The sequence below is a fragment of the Oncorhynchus nerka genome, linkage group LG3 (assembly GCF_034236695.1).
Source record: "Oncorhynchus nerka isolate Pitt River linkage group LG3, Oner_Uvic_2.0, whole genome shotgun sequence".
NCBI lineage: Eukaryota > Metazoa > Chordata > Actinopteri > Salmoniformes > Salmonidae > Oncorhynchus > Oncorhynchus nerka.
This window is the reverse complement of record NC_088398.1, coordinates 73,301,074-73,315,800: the sequence shown is the minus strand read 5'-3', so window position 1 is coordinate 73,315,800 and position 14,727 is coordinate 73,301,074. Positions and strand designations below refer to the sequence as shown.

At 41.7% G+C, this 14,727-nt stretch overlaps 2 pseudogenes; both read right to left on the bottom strand.

The window, feature by feature from the left end:
* Positions 1–7,654: 7,654 nt before the first annotated feature.
* LOC135570572 (U1 spliceosomal RNA) lies at positions 7,655–7,871 on the bottom strand (annotated as a pseudogene).
* Positions 7,872–8,545: 674 nt separating this feature from the next.
* LOC135570475 (5S ribosomal RNA) lies at positions 8,546–8,654 on the bottom strand (annotated as a pseudogene).
* Positions 8,655–14,727: the final 6,073 nt, after the last annotated feature.

Below are 14,727 nucleotides of genomic sequence, written 5' to 3'. Positions count from 1 at the left end.
TGTAAGTTTCCTTGTCAATCAAGACATGGGTTTACTTATAGCTTCCTGTGCCAACCGGAAGTGCCTTTAATGGTGTCACAGTGGCAGTTTCCAAGGGTTAAAAAGGTCAGATCTTTTCAAAACTTCATATGTGTGACTAGGTAACTCTCATGAACTGTAAATCAGTCATTTCTCCCAACAGATGTCAAAGAAAAGCTCTCACACGCACACACAGCAAGGATGGAGTGAAAAAGGGCGGTGCTCAAAGACACGGAGAGCAGGCAATGGCATAAACATAATCTCTAGGCCGTGCCGAGTTCAACGAGATATCCCGCTTGACCGTAGCTCGCTCGGTCTGAGCGCAGCGACCATGAGAAAAGTAGGCCCAAAATTAAGCCTGCCCCACCACGTCATTTGCTTTTGGGTGACAGTGAGAGAACCTTTAGGGTGAGAAGCACAATTTGAACTCAGGTACGTTCCTAAGGTCCTTCCGATCCGTGCAAGCCTAACGTTGACCGTGTGGCATTAACCCTTAATAGTTAAAAGAAGGTGTTTACTTCAAAGAGTTTGCATTGATTTCTCTCCCCATAGGAATACATTGCCTGCACCCCTAAATTCAACCTGAAGTCTATATGGGTTATGAATGCCGTATGAACCTGTCTTTGGTAACAGTCCATCAGGCCAGTATGAGGTCTACCTGTGTTGATTCTAAGCTTCCTGGACCAACCGGAAGTGGTTAAAATCACCCTAAAAGTGTTTTTCCATTACCTGCCTGCAGTTTGATAGACATAGTGCATTCAACCCTGTGTAAATCAGTCAATTCCTAACGTAAGGACTTAAAACTCGGGATTCTGTAAAAGCATACCCCAATGAGGATATGTGTTGACTTATAGCTTCCTGTGCCAACCGGAAGTGCCTTAATTGGTGTCTCAGGGGCTGTTTCGAGGGGTTAAAAAAGTCAGATCTGTCCAAAACTTCATATGTGTGATTAGGCAACCCCCATGAACTGTAAATCAGTCATTTTTCCCATAAAATTTCAAAGGAAAACTAAATCACACAGACACACAACTTGGAAGGAGGGACGTATTGGGGTTTGTAGAGAGAGACAGTGCCTCCAATAGTTAGCTTTGTTCGAGCTAAAAAAGAACCGTCAGACCTAGAGTTCCGAAACTTTAGAAACCTGTTCTAGACCTCGGGTCGATAGTGCGTGGTGAGTTAGGTGGCTCTAGAAGGTTCTCGGACCGAGAAATAGCCTCGTACATTTGCAATGACTTCAATTCATTTTGACCATTACGAAAATGGCGACATTTAGAAAAGTCTCAGAGACACAAGACTAGGTGCATTGAAACCGGCTTGGCCCATAGAGACGGACCCCAACGTTTCGGTCCGATAGCTCATTCAAGGACCCCATAGCAAGGCATTGAAAAAAGTGGATTTTCAGCACCAATTAGGGTTTTACTCGGGCGCCGAAGGACCTATCGAGCCGAAACTCGGGATTCGGGGTCGCCTCACATAGGCCTTCACATAATGTCCGACCTGGACCCGCAGCTAGAACGTAACTATGTGTTTTACGTTTTTATTATGTTTTAAACTAATGGCGCTGTGAATTATGGGCCTGCTCTGACGTATGTGATAGTTGGCTTCTAAATGAGTTGGAAAAAGTGGGTTTGGTGTCAATTGGTATCAGTTTGGTGTCAGAATGACATCTAATTGACTGGTGGACACTGACTTGCTAGTTGACTTTTGTACATTAGCAATATGTTTAAACGGAGAGTGACCATCACCAAAATGGCATTCTGAAATCAACACAAAAAATGGCATCACCATAGTCTCCAGACTGTGCCGAGTTCAACGAGACGCCCGCTTGACCGTAGCTCGCTCTGAGTGCAGTGACCTTGAAAAAAAGCAGAACCAAAATGAGGCCTGGCCCTCAATGTCATTTGCTTTTGGGTGACAGTGAGAGAACCGTTAGGGTGAGAAGCACAATTCGACCTCAGGTACGTTCCTAAGGTCCTCCCGATCCGTGCAAGCCTAACCTTGACCCTGTGGCATTAACCCTTAATAGTTAAAAGAAGGTGTTTACTTCAAAGAGTTTGCATTGACTTCTCTCCCCATAGGAATACATTGCCTGCACCTCTAAATTCAACCTGAAGCCTATGTGGGTTATGAATGCCTAATGAACCTGTCTTCTATGACAGTCCATCAGACCACTATGAGGTCTACCTGTGTCGATTCTAAGCTTCCTGGAGCAAACGGAAGTGGTTAAATTGACCCAAAAGGTGTTTTGATGTACATAACCTTCAAAGGTGAAAATGACTACATTCAACCCTGTGTAGATCGTAGATCAGTCAATTCTTAACTTAAAGACTTAAAACTCAGGATTCTGTAAGTTTCCTTGTCAATCAAGACATGGGTTTACTTATAGCTTCCTGTGCCAACCGGAAGTGCCTTTAATGGTGTCACAGTGGCAGTTTCCAAGGGTTAAAAAGGTCAGATCTTTTCAAAACTTCATATGTGTGACTAGGTAACCCTCATGAACTGTAAATCAGTCATTTCTCCCAACAGATGTCAAAGAAAAGCTCTCACACGCACACACAGCAAGGATGGAGTGAAAAAGGGCGGTGCTCAAAGACACGGAGAGCAGGCAATGGCATAAACATAATCTCTAGGCCGTGCCGAGTTCAACGAGATATCCCGCTTGACCGTAGCTCGCTCGGTCTGAGCGCAGCGACCATGAGAAAAGTAGGCCCAAAATTAAGCCTGCCCCACCACGTCATTTGCTTTTGGGTGACAGTGAGAGAACCTTTAGGGTGAGAAGCACAATTTGACCTCAGGTACGTTCCTAAGGTCCTTCCGATCCGTGCAAGCCTAACGTTGACCGTGTGGCATTAACCCTTAATAGTTAAAAGAAGGTGTTTACTTCAAAGAGTTTGCATTGATTTCTCTCCCCATAGGAATACATTGCCTGCACCCCTAAATTCAACCTGAAGTCTATATGGGTTATGAATGCCGTATGAACCTGTCTTTGGTAACAGTCCATCAGGCCAGTATGAGGTCTACCTGTGTTGATTCTAAGCTTCCTGGACCAACCGGAAGTGGTTAAAATCACCCTAAAAGTGTTTTTCCATTACCTGCCTGCAGTTTGATAGACATAGTGCATTCAACCCTGTGTAAATCAGTCAATTCCTAACGTAAGGACTTAAAACTCAGGATTCTGTAAAAGCATACCCCAGTGAGGATATGTGTTGACTTATAGCTTCCTGTGCCAACCGGAAGTGCCTTAATTGGTGTCTCAGGGGCTGTTTCGAGGGGTTAAAAAAGTCAGATCTGTCCAAAACTTCATATGTGTGATTAGGCAACCCCCATGAACTGTAAATCAGTCATTTTTCCCATAAAATTTCAAAGGAAAACTAAATCACACAGACACACAACTTGGAAGGAGGGACGTATTGGGGTTTGTAGAGAGAGACAGTGCCTCCAATAGTTAGCTTTGTTCGAGCTAAAAAAGAACCGTCAGACCTAGAGTTCCGAAACTTTAGAAACCTGTTCTAGACCTCAGGTCGATAGTGCGTGGTGAGTTACGTGGCTCTAGACGGTTCTCGGACCGAGAAACAGCTTCGTACATTTGCAATGACTTCAATTCATTTTGACCATTACGAAAATGGCGACATTTAGAAATGTCTCAGAGACACAAGACTAGGTGCATTGCGACCGTCTCGGCCCATATAGACAGACCCCAACGTTTCTGTCCGATAGCTCATTCAACGACCCCGTAGCAAGTAATGGAAAAAAGTGGATTTTCAGCACCAATTAGGGTTTTGCTCGGACACCAAATGACCGATCGAGCCGAAACTTGGGATTCGGGGTCGCCTCAGCTAGGCCTACACATAACATAAGAAATGGACCCGCAGCTAGAACGTAACTACGTGTTTTATGTTTTTTTAATGGTTTGAACATAAGGCGTTGTGAATTTTGGGTCAGCTCTGAAGATAGTTGGCTACTAAACGAGTTGGAAAAAGTGGGTTTAGTGTCAGTTTGTATCAGTTTGTTGTCAGAATGATATCTAATTGACTGATGGACGGTGACTTGCTGGTGACTCTTGTCCATTTGCAATATGTTTAAACAGTGAGGTGCCATCACCTAATGGACATTCTGAAATCAACCCTAACGAGCCATTGAGATGAACCAGAATCACTGCCCAGCCATCCCGAGTTCATCGGGCCAGTCAATTTCACATTCCTGCAGGGTTTTTATAGCATGACAAATTCGTGATGGTACCTGGCCATTAAACCATATTGCAAATGCACAGTGACTTTGCAAAAGTGAGAAAACATAAACAAATGGACATGATGAAATCAACACAACGAGCGATGGAAAGGAGCAACTATCACTGTCAGGCCATCCCGAGTTTATCTGGCCAGTCAATTTTGCATTTCTGCAGGATTTTTGAGCATGTCAAATTTCATATGGTAATTGTCCATTGAACCATATTGCAAATGCACGTGCACTTGCAATATGATTCTATAGTGAAAAAACATCACCTAATGGACATGATGAAATCAACACAACGAGTGATGGAAATGTACAACTATCACTGCCCGGCCATCCTGTGTTCATCAGACCAGTCAATTTTGCATTCCTGCAGGATTTTTATAGCATGACAAAATCGTGATGGTACATGCCCATTGAACCATATTGCAAATGCACAGTGACTTTGCAAAAGTGAGAAAACATAAACAAATGGACATGATGAAATCAACACAACGAGTGATGGAAAGGTACAACTATCACTGCTCGGCCATCCTGTGTTCATCAGGCCAGTCAATTTTGCATTTTTGAGCATGTCAAATTTCATATGGTAAATGCCAATTGAACCATATTGCAAATGCACGTGCACTTGCAATATGATTCTATAGTGAAAAAACATCACCTAATGGACATGATGAAATCAACACAACGAGTGATGGAAAGGAACAACTATCACTGCCCGGCCATCCTGTGTTCCCATAGCGAGCATTAATATCAGAATGACCGGTAAATGCATTTACAACCTTATTTTTATTTTTGGGTTACCAGGTGCCTATTTTCAATCACCAGTTGCACAACAATGCCATATCCATCAGAATATTTTGAACAGTCCATAAAGCACTCAACGGCCCCCATAGAAAGGTCATAGTAGGGTACTCCCAAGCGGGCATGTGAAACAATCAGAGCCAGTCAATATTTGCATTTACAACCATATTTTTATAGCATTTTGATGGTTACCATTGAACAAAATGCACGTGCATTTGCAATATGATTCTATAGTGAAAAAACATCACCAAATGGACATGATGAAATCAACACAACGAGTGATGGAAAGGTACAACTATCACTGCTCGGCCATCCTGTGTTCATCAGGCCAGTCAATTTTGCATTTTTTAGCATTTCAAATTTCATATGGTAAATGCCAATTGAACCATATTGCAAATGCACGTGCATTTGCAATATGATTCTATAGTGAAAAACATCACCAAATGGACATGATGAAATCAACACAACGAGTGATGGAAAGGTACAACTATCACTGCTCGGCCATCCTGTGTTCATCAGGCCAGTCAATTTAGCATTTTAGCATTTCAAAGCATTTCATGATTCTATTCATGGTAAATGCCAATTGAACCATATTGCAAATGCACGTGCATTTGCAATATGATTCTATAGTGAAAAAACATCACCTAATGGACATGATGAAATCAACACAACGAGTGATGGAAAGGTACAACTATCACTGCTCGGCCATCCTGTGTTCATCAGGCCAGTCAATTTAGCATTTTTGAGCATGTCAAATTTCATATGGTAAATGCCAATTGAACCATATTGCAAATGCACGTGCATTTGCAATATGATTCTATAGTGAAAAAACATCACCTAATGGACATGATGAAATCAACACAACGAGCGATGGAAAGGAGCAACTATCACTGCCAGGCCATCCTGTGTTCATCAGGCCAGTCAATTTTGCATTCCTGCAGGATTTTTATAGCATGACAAATTCGTGATGGTACCTGCCCATTGAACCATATTGCAAATGCACAGTGACTTTGCAAAAGTAAGAAAACATAAACAAATGGACATGCTATTTTCAAAGTTGCATATGGTAATGCCCATCCATCATTTTAAACAGTCCATATTTGCAATATGATTCCAAATGCATCATGGACATGAAAAACATCAAATGAAATCAACACAACGAGTGATGGAAAGGTACAACTATCACTGCTCGGCCATCCTGTGTTCATCAGGCCAGTCAATTTTGCATTTTTGAGCATGTCAAATTTCATATGGTAAATGCCAATTGAACCATATTGCAAATGCACGCGCACTTGCAATATGATTCAACAGTGAAAAAACATCACCAAATGGACATGATGAAATCAACACAACGAGTGATGGAAAGGTACAACTATCACTGCTCGGCCATCCTGTGTTCATCAGGCCAGTCAATTTTGCATTTTTTAGCATTTCAAATTTCATATGGTAAATGCCAATTGAACCATATTGCAAATGCACGTGCATTTGCAATATGATTCTATAGTGAAAAAACATCACCTAATGGACATGATGAAATCAACACAACGAGTGATGGAAAGGTACAACTATCACTGCTCGGCCATCCTGTGTTCATCAGGCCAGTCAATTTAGCATTTTTTAGCATTTCAAATTTCATATGGTAAATGCCAATTGAACCATATTGCAAATGCACGTGCATTTGCAATATGATTCTATAGTGAAAAAACATCACCTAATGGACATGATGAAATCAACACGAGTGATGGAAAGATACAACTATCACTGCTCGGACATCCTGTGTTCATCAGGCCAGTCAATTTAGCATTTTTGAGCATGTCAAATTTCATATGGCATTTGGCCCCAAAAAAAGTGAATTTTGACTTTGACTTCCTATGAAATCATATTGTAAATGGAAAAATCATATTCCTTATGCACAAGTAAAAAAAAAAATATATATATATGATATTAAAATACAACTAAAGTATGTTGATACAGTTCTTATACGTGTGTAATTGACACAAAATTTGAAAGAATTTCGAAAAACGGTCCAGAAAGCACTTTTTAAGGGTGTGTGAAGGTTTTTACAAAATTTTGACATTTTTTACTTTTGACTTCCTATGAAATCATATTGAAATTGGACAAAACATATTACCTATGCGCATGTAAAAAAAAAAAAGATAATATAATTGGACAAAAGTGTATTCATACAGTTCTTACACATGTGTAATTGACAAAAAAAATCGAAAGAATTTCGAAAAACGGTCCAGAAAGCACTTTTTTAAGGGGTGATAAGTTTTTTACAAGTTTATTTTTTCAAAATTTTGCTTTTGGACGTTGACTTGGGTTAAAGTGGCTGTTCCACTGGATGTCATAAGGTGAAAGCACCAATTTGTAAGTCGCTCTGGATAAGAGCGTCTGCTAAATGACTTAAATGTAAATGTAATGTAAATGTACATATCCAATATGAAAAACCACGGTGGAGCGGATTCCCCACCTGTTGTATTTTTAAAGTGTTACAACTGGCAATAGCCATATGAATCAACGCCGAATTGGGTAGTATTGGACAATGTGTATATGGTTTGTCCGATGCCAATGACTTGCCATTCATTTTTGTCCAATACAGGGGGGGTCTTCCCTTACATAAATTATGCAATCGAGATTTCCACATTTGGGAAAGTCTTCCCTCAAGCCTGGGCGCCAAGCAACAGCTTATCATTTCAGGGAGAAGTCCCCACTACCCTGAGATTTACAGGGGTCAGCACAGCCGGAGTGCAATGGCTGAGCCTCGCCCTGGGTGAACTGCCTTCTTGATCACAGTATCTCCCTTGCCAGGTAAGTATGACTTGAATACATCAGTGGAGGGCAACTCTCTCCAGTGCCAACATTTTGGGCTAACGGTAACCACTTTGTGTTCTGATAATATCACATCACATCGACCTGCGTTAAATGCCGTTTAGGAATGCACTTGCAGACAGAGTGGTGAAAAAGTAGTTTATTTTGTTTACTAGACTATATCAGTGAAGCACGAGATTCCCATCATGCAACACTGTAGAAAAAAAATCACCAATGACTTTGTAATATCTTAACCTGTCTGATATCACAAATGTATGCGATATGACGAAATACAATCACATTCAGACACACACACACACACACACACAGACAAATGCATGAAACCAATTGATTTATTATCGATAACATCTCACATTCTCTTGTGCTTTTGATTTACTCCGTAAAAGAAGGGTTCTAATTCCACCATGGAAAACACAGGGCCATCAGACATCAGTCCAGTTCCACTCCTCACCAGCATTATTTCCTTTGATCATTTGAACAGGGCGAAGGAGTACCAAGCACACACAAGCTGCATTCAGTAACAATATTTTTATTTGTCTCATAAATCAAAGGCTCCCTGACAGCACAAGGAACTTTGATCGTAATAAATTCAGCATCAAATGCTTACTACAAAGCAGTGTTGCTGATGAAATCATGCAAGAGCACACCCTAGTGGACAAAAAGCTTGCAGCACCTGGTATTCCCAGGCAGTCTCCCATCCAAGTACTAACCAGGCCCGATCCTGCTTAGCTTCCGAGATCAGATGAGATCAGGCTGGTATGGCCGTAAGCAAAGGAACAAGTCTTGGTACGCCATTTAAAGTCAAAGTGAGTCTGATAAACAGACATTGCATTTTCACCAATTAGACAAGCAGCTTGAACTTTGGGTCACTCAAAAAGTGGAAGAAATTACATATGCTGTAGCCATCACTTTTTAGCACAGATAGTTGGATGAAATACAAACAAACCTTGCTAACATTTCAAAGCGAGGGCACATATTTCAGCCTTGTGAGAAAAAACGGACAAATACAATGACTCCTGACAAATACATCATGAGCAACAGTTTCCCATGCAGCTATCCTACTAGCCAGAATAAATACACAAAAGCTCTGAATGTTGAAATCCTAGTGCATTGTTCTGTGCTAAGGAGGAGTAGTGCATGAATGGACAATTTCATATTGAAGGGAAGACCCCCCTGTATTGGACAAAAATTAATGGGAAGTCATTGGCATCGGACAAACCATATACACATTGTCCAATACCACCCAATTCGGCGTTGATTCATGCAAAGTAAAGTGTATTGCAAATGCCATATGGCAATTGCCAGTTGTAACACTTTAAAAATTCAACAGGTGGCGAATCCGCTCCACCGTGGTTTTTCATATTGGAAATGTAACCCAAGTCAACGTCCAAAAGCAAAATTTTGAAAAAATGTTTTTTTTTGTCAAAAACTTATCACCCCTTAAAAAAGTGCTTTCTGGACCGTTTTTCGAAATTCTTTCGATTTTTTTGTCAATTACACATGTGTAAGAACTGTATGAATATACTTTTGTCCAATTTTTTACATGCGCATAAGTAATATATTTTGTCCATTTTCAATATAATTTCATAGGAAGTCAAAAGTCAAAAGTCAAAAATGTCAAAATTTTCTAAAAAACTTCACACACCCTTAAAAAGTGCTTTCTGGACCGTTTTTCGAAATTCTTTTGAATTTTTTTGTCAATTACACATGTGTAAGAACTGTATCAACATACTTTAGTTGTATTTTATTATCATAATTTTTTTTTTTTTTTTACTTGTGCATAAGGAATATGATTTGTCCATTTACAATATGATTTCATAGGAAGTCAAAAGTCACTTTTTTTGGGGCCAAATGCCATATGAAATTTGACATGCTCAAAAATGAAAATTGACTGGACCCCCTGTATTGGACAAAAATGAATGGGAAGTCATTGGCATCCTGATGAACACAGGATGGCCGAGCAGTGATAGTTGTACCTTTCCATCACTTGTTGTGTTGATTTCATCATGTCCATTTGGTGATGTTTTTTCACTATAGAATCATATTGCAAATGCACGTGCATTTGCAATATGTTTCAATGGGCATTTACCATATGAAATTTGACATGCTCAAAAATGCAAAATTTACTGGCCTGATGAACACAGGATGGCCGAGCAGTGATAGTTGTACCTTTCCATCACTCGTTGTGTTGATTTCATCATGTCCATTTGTTTATGTTTTCTCACTTTTGCAAAATCACTGTGCATTTGCAATATGGTTCAATGGGCATGTACCATCACGGTTTTGTCATGCTATAAAAATCCTGCAGGAATGCAAAATTGACTGGCCTGATGAACACAGGATGGCCTGGCAGTGATAGTTGTTCCTTTCCATCACTCGTTGTGTTGATTTCATCGTGTCCATTTGGTGATGTTTTTTCACTATAGAATCATATTGCAAATGCACGTGCATTGTTGTGCAACTGGTAACCCAAAAATAAAAATATGGTTGTAAATGCATTTACCGGGACTCCTATTGTCCATGCCCGCTATGGGAGTACCCTACTACGGACCTCTATCTATTATCCTGCGTGCTTTATGGACTGTTTAAAATATTCTGATGGATACGCATTGTTGTGCAACTGGTGATTGAAAATAGGCACCTGGTAACCCAAAAATAAAAATATGGTTGTAAATGCATTTACCGGTCATTCTGATATTAATGCCCGCTATGGGAACACAGGATGGCCGGGCATTTACATTTACATTTAAGTCATTTAGCAAACGCTCTTATCCAGAGCGACTTACAAATTGGTGCTTTCACCTTATGACATCCAGTGGAACAGCCACTTTACAATAGTGCATCTAAGTCTTTTAAGGGGGGGGGGTGATAAGGATTACTTTATCCTATCCTAGGTATTCCTTAAAGAGGTGGGGTTTCAGGTGTCTCCGGAAGGTGGTGATTGACTCCGCTGTCCTGGCGTCGTGAGGGAGTTTGTTCCACCATTGGGGGGCCAGAGCAGCGAACAGTTTTGACTGGGCTTTGGGAACTGTACTTCCTCAGTGGTAGGGAGAATCAGCAGGCCAGAGGTGGATGAACGCAGTGCCCTTGTTTGGGTGTAGGGCCTGATCATAGCCTGGAGGTACTGAGGTGCCGTTCCCCTCACAGCTCTGTAGGCAAGCACCATGGTCTTGTAGCGGATGCGAGCTTCAACTGGAAGCCAGTGGAGAGAGCGGAGGAGCGGGGTGACGTGAGAGAACTTGGGAAGGTTGAACACCAGACGGGCTGCGGCGTTCTGGATGAGTTGTAGGGGTTTAATGGCACAGGCAGGGAGCCCAGCCAACAGCGAGTTGCAGTAATCCAGACGGGAGATGACAAGTGCCTGGATTAGGACCTGCGCTGCTTCCTGTGTGAGGCAGGGTCATACTCTGCGGATGTTGTAGAGCATGAACCTACAGGAACGGGCCACCGCCAGTGAACGGGCAGTGATAGTTGTTCCTTTCCATCACTCGTTGTGTTGATTTCATCATGTCCATTTGGTGATGTTTTTTCACTATACAATCATATTGCAAGTGCACGTGCATTTGCAATATGGTTCAATGGGCATTTACCATATGAAATTTGACATGCTCAAAAATGCAAAAATGACTGGCCTGATGAACACAGGATGGCCGAGCAGTGATAGTTGTACCTTTCCATCACTCGTTGTGTTGATTTCATCATGTCCATTTGGTGATGTTTTTTCACTATAGAATCATATTGCAAATGCACGTGCATTGTTGTGCAACTGGTAACCCAAAAATAAAAATATGGTTGTAAATGCATTTACCGGTCATTCTGATATTAATGCTCGCTATGGGAACACGGGATGGCCGGGCAGTGATAGTTGTTCCTTTCCATCACTCGTTGTGTTGATTTCATCATGTCCATTTGGTGATGTTTTTTTGCTATAGAATCATATTGCAAGTGCACGTGCATTTGCAATGTGGTTCAATGGGCATTTACCATATGAAATTTGACATGCTCAAAAATCCTGCAGAAATGCAAAATTGACTGGCCAGATGACCTCGGGATGGCCTGGCAGTGATAGTTGCTCCTTTCCATCGCTCGTTGTGTTGACTTCATCATGTCCATTTTGTGATGTTTTTTTCACTGTTGAATCATATTGCAAGTGCACGTGGATTTGCAATATGGTTCAATGGGCATTTACCATATGAAATTTGACATGCTCAAAAATCCTGCAGAAATGCAAAATTGGCTGGCCTGATGAACACAGGATGGCCGAGCAGTGATAGTTGTACCTTTCCATCACTCGTTGTGTTGATTTCATCATGTCCATTTGTTTATGTTTTCTTACGTTTGCAAAGTCACTGTGCATTTGCAATATGGTTCAATGGGCAGGTCCCATCACGAATTTGTCATGCTATAAAAATCCTGCAGGAATGTGAAATTGACTGGCCCGATGAACTCGGGATGGCTGGGCAGTGATTCTGGTTCATCTCAATGGCTCGTTAGGGTTGATTTCAGAATGTCACTTTGGTGATGGTACATCACTGTTTAAACATATTGCAACTGGACAAGAGTCACCAGCAAGTCACCGTCCATCAGTCAATTAGATATCATTCTGACACCAAACTGATACAAACTGACACCAAACCCACTTTTTCCAACTCGTTTAGTAGCCAACTATCACATACTTCAGAGCTGGCCCAAAATTCACAACGCCTTCGGTTCAAACCATAAAAAAAACATAAAACACGTAGTTACGTTCTAGCTGCGGGTCCATTTCTTATGTTATGTGTAGGCCTAGCTGAGGCGACCCCGAATCCCAAGTTTCGGCTCAATCGGTCATTCGGTGTCCGAGCAAAACCCTAATTGGTGCTGAAAATCCACTTTTTTCCATGACTTGCTACGGGGTCCTTGAATGAGCTATCGGACAGAAACGTTGGGTTCCGTCTCTATGGGCCGAGGCGGTCGCAATGCACCTAGTCTTGCGACTCTGGGACATTTCTAAATGTCGCCATTTTCGTGATGCAAAAATGAATTGAAGTCATTGCAAATGTACGAAGCTGTTTCTCGGTCAGAGAACCGTCTAGAGCCACGTAACTCACCACGCACTATCGACCTGAGGTCTAGAACAGGACTCTAAAGTTTCGGAACTCTAGGTCTGACGGTTCTTTAAAAGTTCCAACAAGGTTAACTAATGCAGGCAGTGTATGTCTCTACGCACCCCAAATGGGTCCCTACTTCCAAGCTGTGTGTGTGTGTGATTTAGTTTTCCTTTGAAATTGTACGGGAAAAATTACTGATTTACAGTTCATGGGGGTTGCCTAATCACATATATGAAGTTTTGAAAAGATCTGACTTTTTTAACCCCTCGAAACAGCCCAAGAGACACCAATTATGGCACTTCCGGTTGGCACAGGAAGCTATAAGTCAACACATATCCTCATTGGGGTATGCTTTTACAGAATCCTGAGTTTTAAGTCCTTACGTTAAGAACTGACTGATTTACACAGGGTTGAATGCACTATGTCTATCAAACTGCAGGCAGGGTATGGATAAACACTTTTAGGGTGATTTTAACCACTTCCGGTTGGTCCAGGAAGCTTAGAATCAACACAGGTAGACCTCGTAGTGGCCTGATGGACTGTCATCGAAGACAGGTTCATACGACATTCATAACCCACATAGGCTTCAGGTTGAATTTAGGGGTGCAGGCAATGTATTCCTATGGGGAGAGAAGTCAATGCAAACTGTTTGATGTAAACACCTTCTTTTAACAGTTAAGGGTTAATGCCACACGGTCAGGGTTAGGCTTGCACGGATCGGGAGGACCTTAGGACCATATCTGAGGTCGAATTGTGCTTCTCACACAACCGGTTCTCTCACTGTTACCCAAAAGCAAATGACGTTGTGGGGCAGGCTTCATTTTGGGTCTACTATTCTAATGGTCGCTGCGCTTAGACCGAGCGAGCTACGGTCAAGCGGGATATCTCGTTGAACTCGGCACGGCCTAGAGATTATGTTTATGCCATTGCCTGCTCTCTGTGTCTTTGAGCACCGCACTTTTTCACTCCATCCTTGCTGTGTGTGTGTGTGAGAGCTTTTCTTTGACATCTGTTGGAGAAATGACTGATTTACAGTTCATGAGGTTTACCTAGTCACACATATGAAGTTTTGGAAAGATGTGACTTTTTTAACCCTTCAAAACAGACAGTGTGACCCAATTAAAGGCACTTCCGGTTGGCACAGGAAGCTATAAGTCAACACATATCCTCATTGGGGTATGCTTTTACAGAATCCTGAGTTTTAAGTCTTTAAGTTAAGAATTGACTGATCTACACAGGTTTGAATGTAGTCATTTTCACCTTTGAAGGTTATGTACATCAAAACACCTTTTGGGTCAATTTAACCACTTCCGGTTGCTCCAGGAAGCTTAGAATCGACACAGGTAGACCTCATAGTGGCCTGATGGATTGTCATTGAAGACAGGTTCATAGGGCATTATTAACCCACATAGGCTCTAGGTTGAATTTAGAGGAGCAGGCAATGTATTCCTATGGGGAGAGATGTCATTGTAATCGGTGAGATCAAAAAACCCTGTTGTACTGTTAAGGGTTAATGCCACACGGTCAAGGTTAGGCTTGCACAGATCGGGAGGACCTCAGGAACGTACCTGAGGTCGAATTGTGATTCTCCCCCTAACGGTTCTCTCACTGTCATCCAAAAGCAAATGACATTTAGGGCCAGGCTTCATTTTGGGCCTTCTTTTTTTCAAGGTCGCTGCACTCAGAGCGAGCTACGGTCAAGCGGGGCATCTCGTTGAACTCGGCACGGCCTTGAGAATATGGAAATGCCATT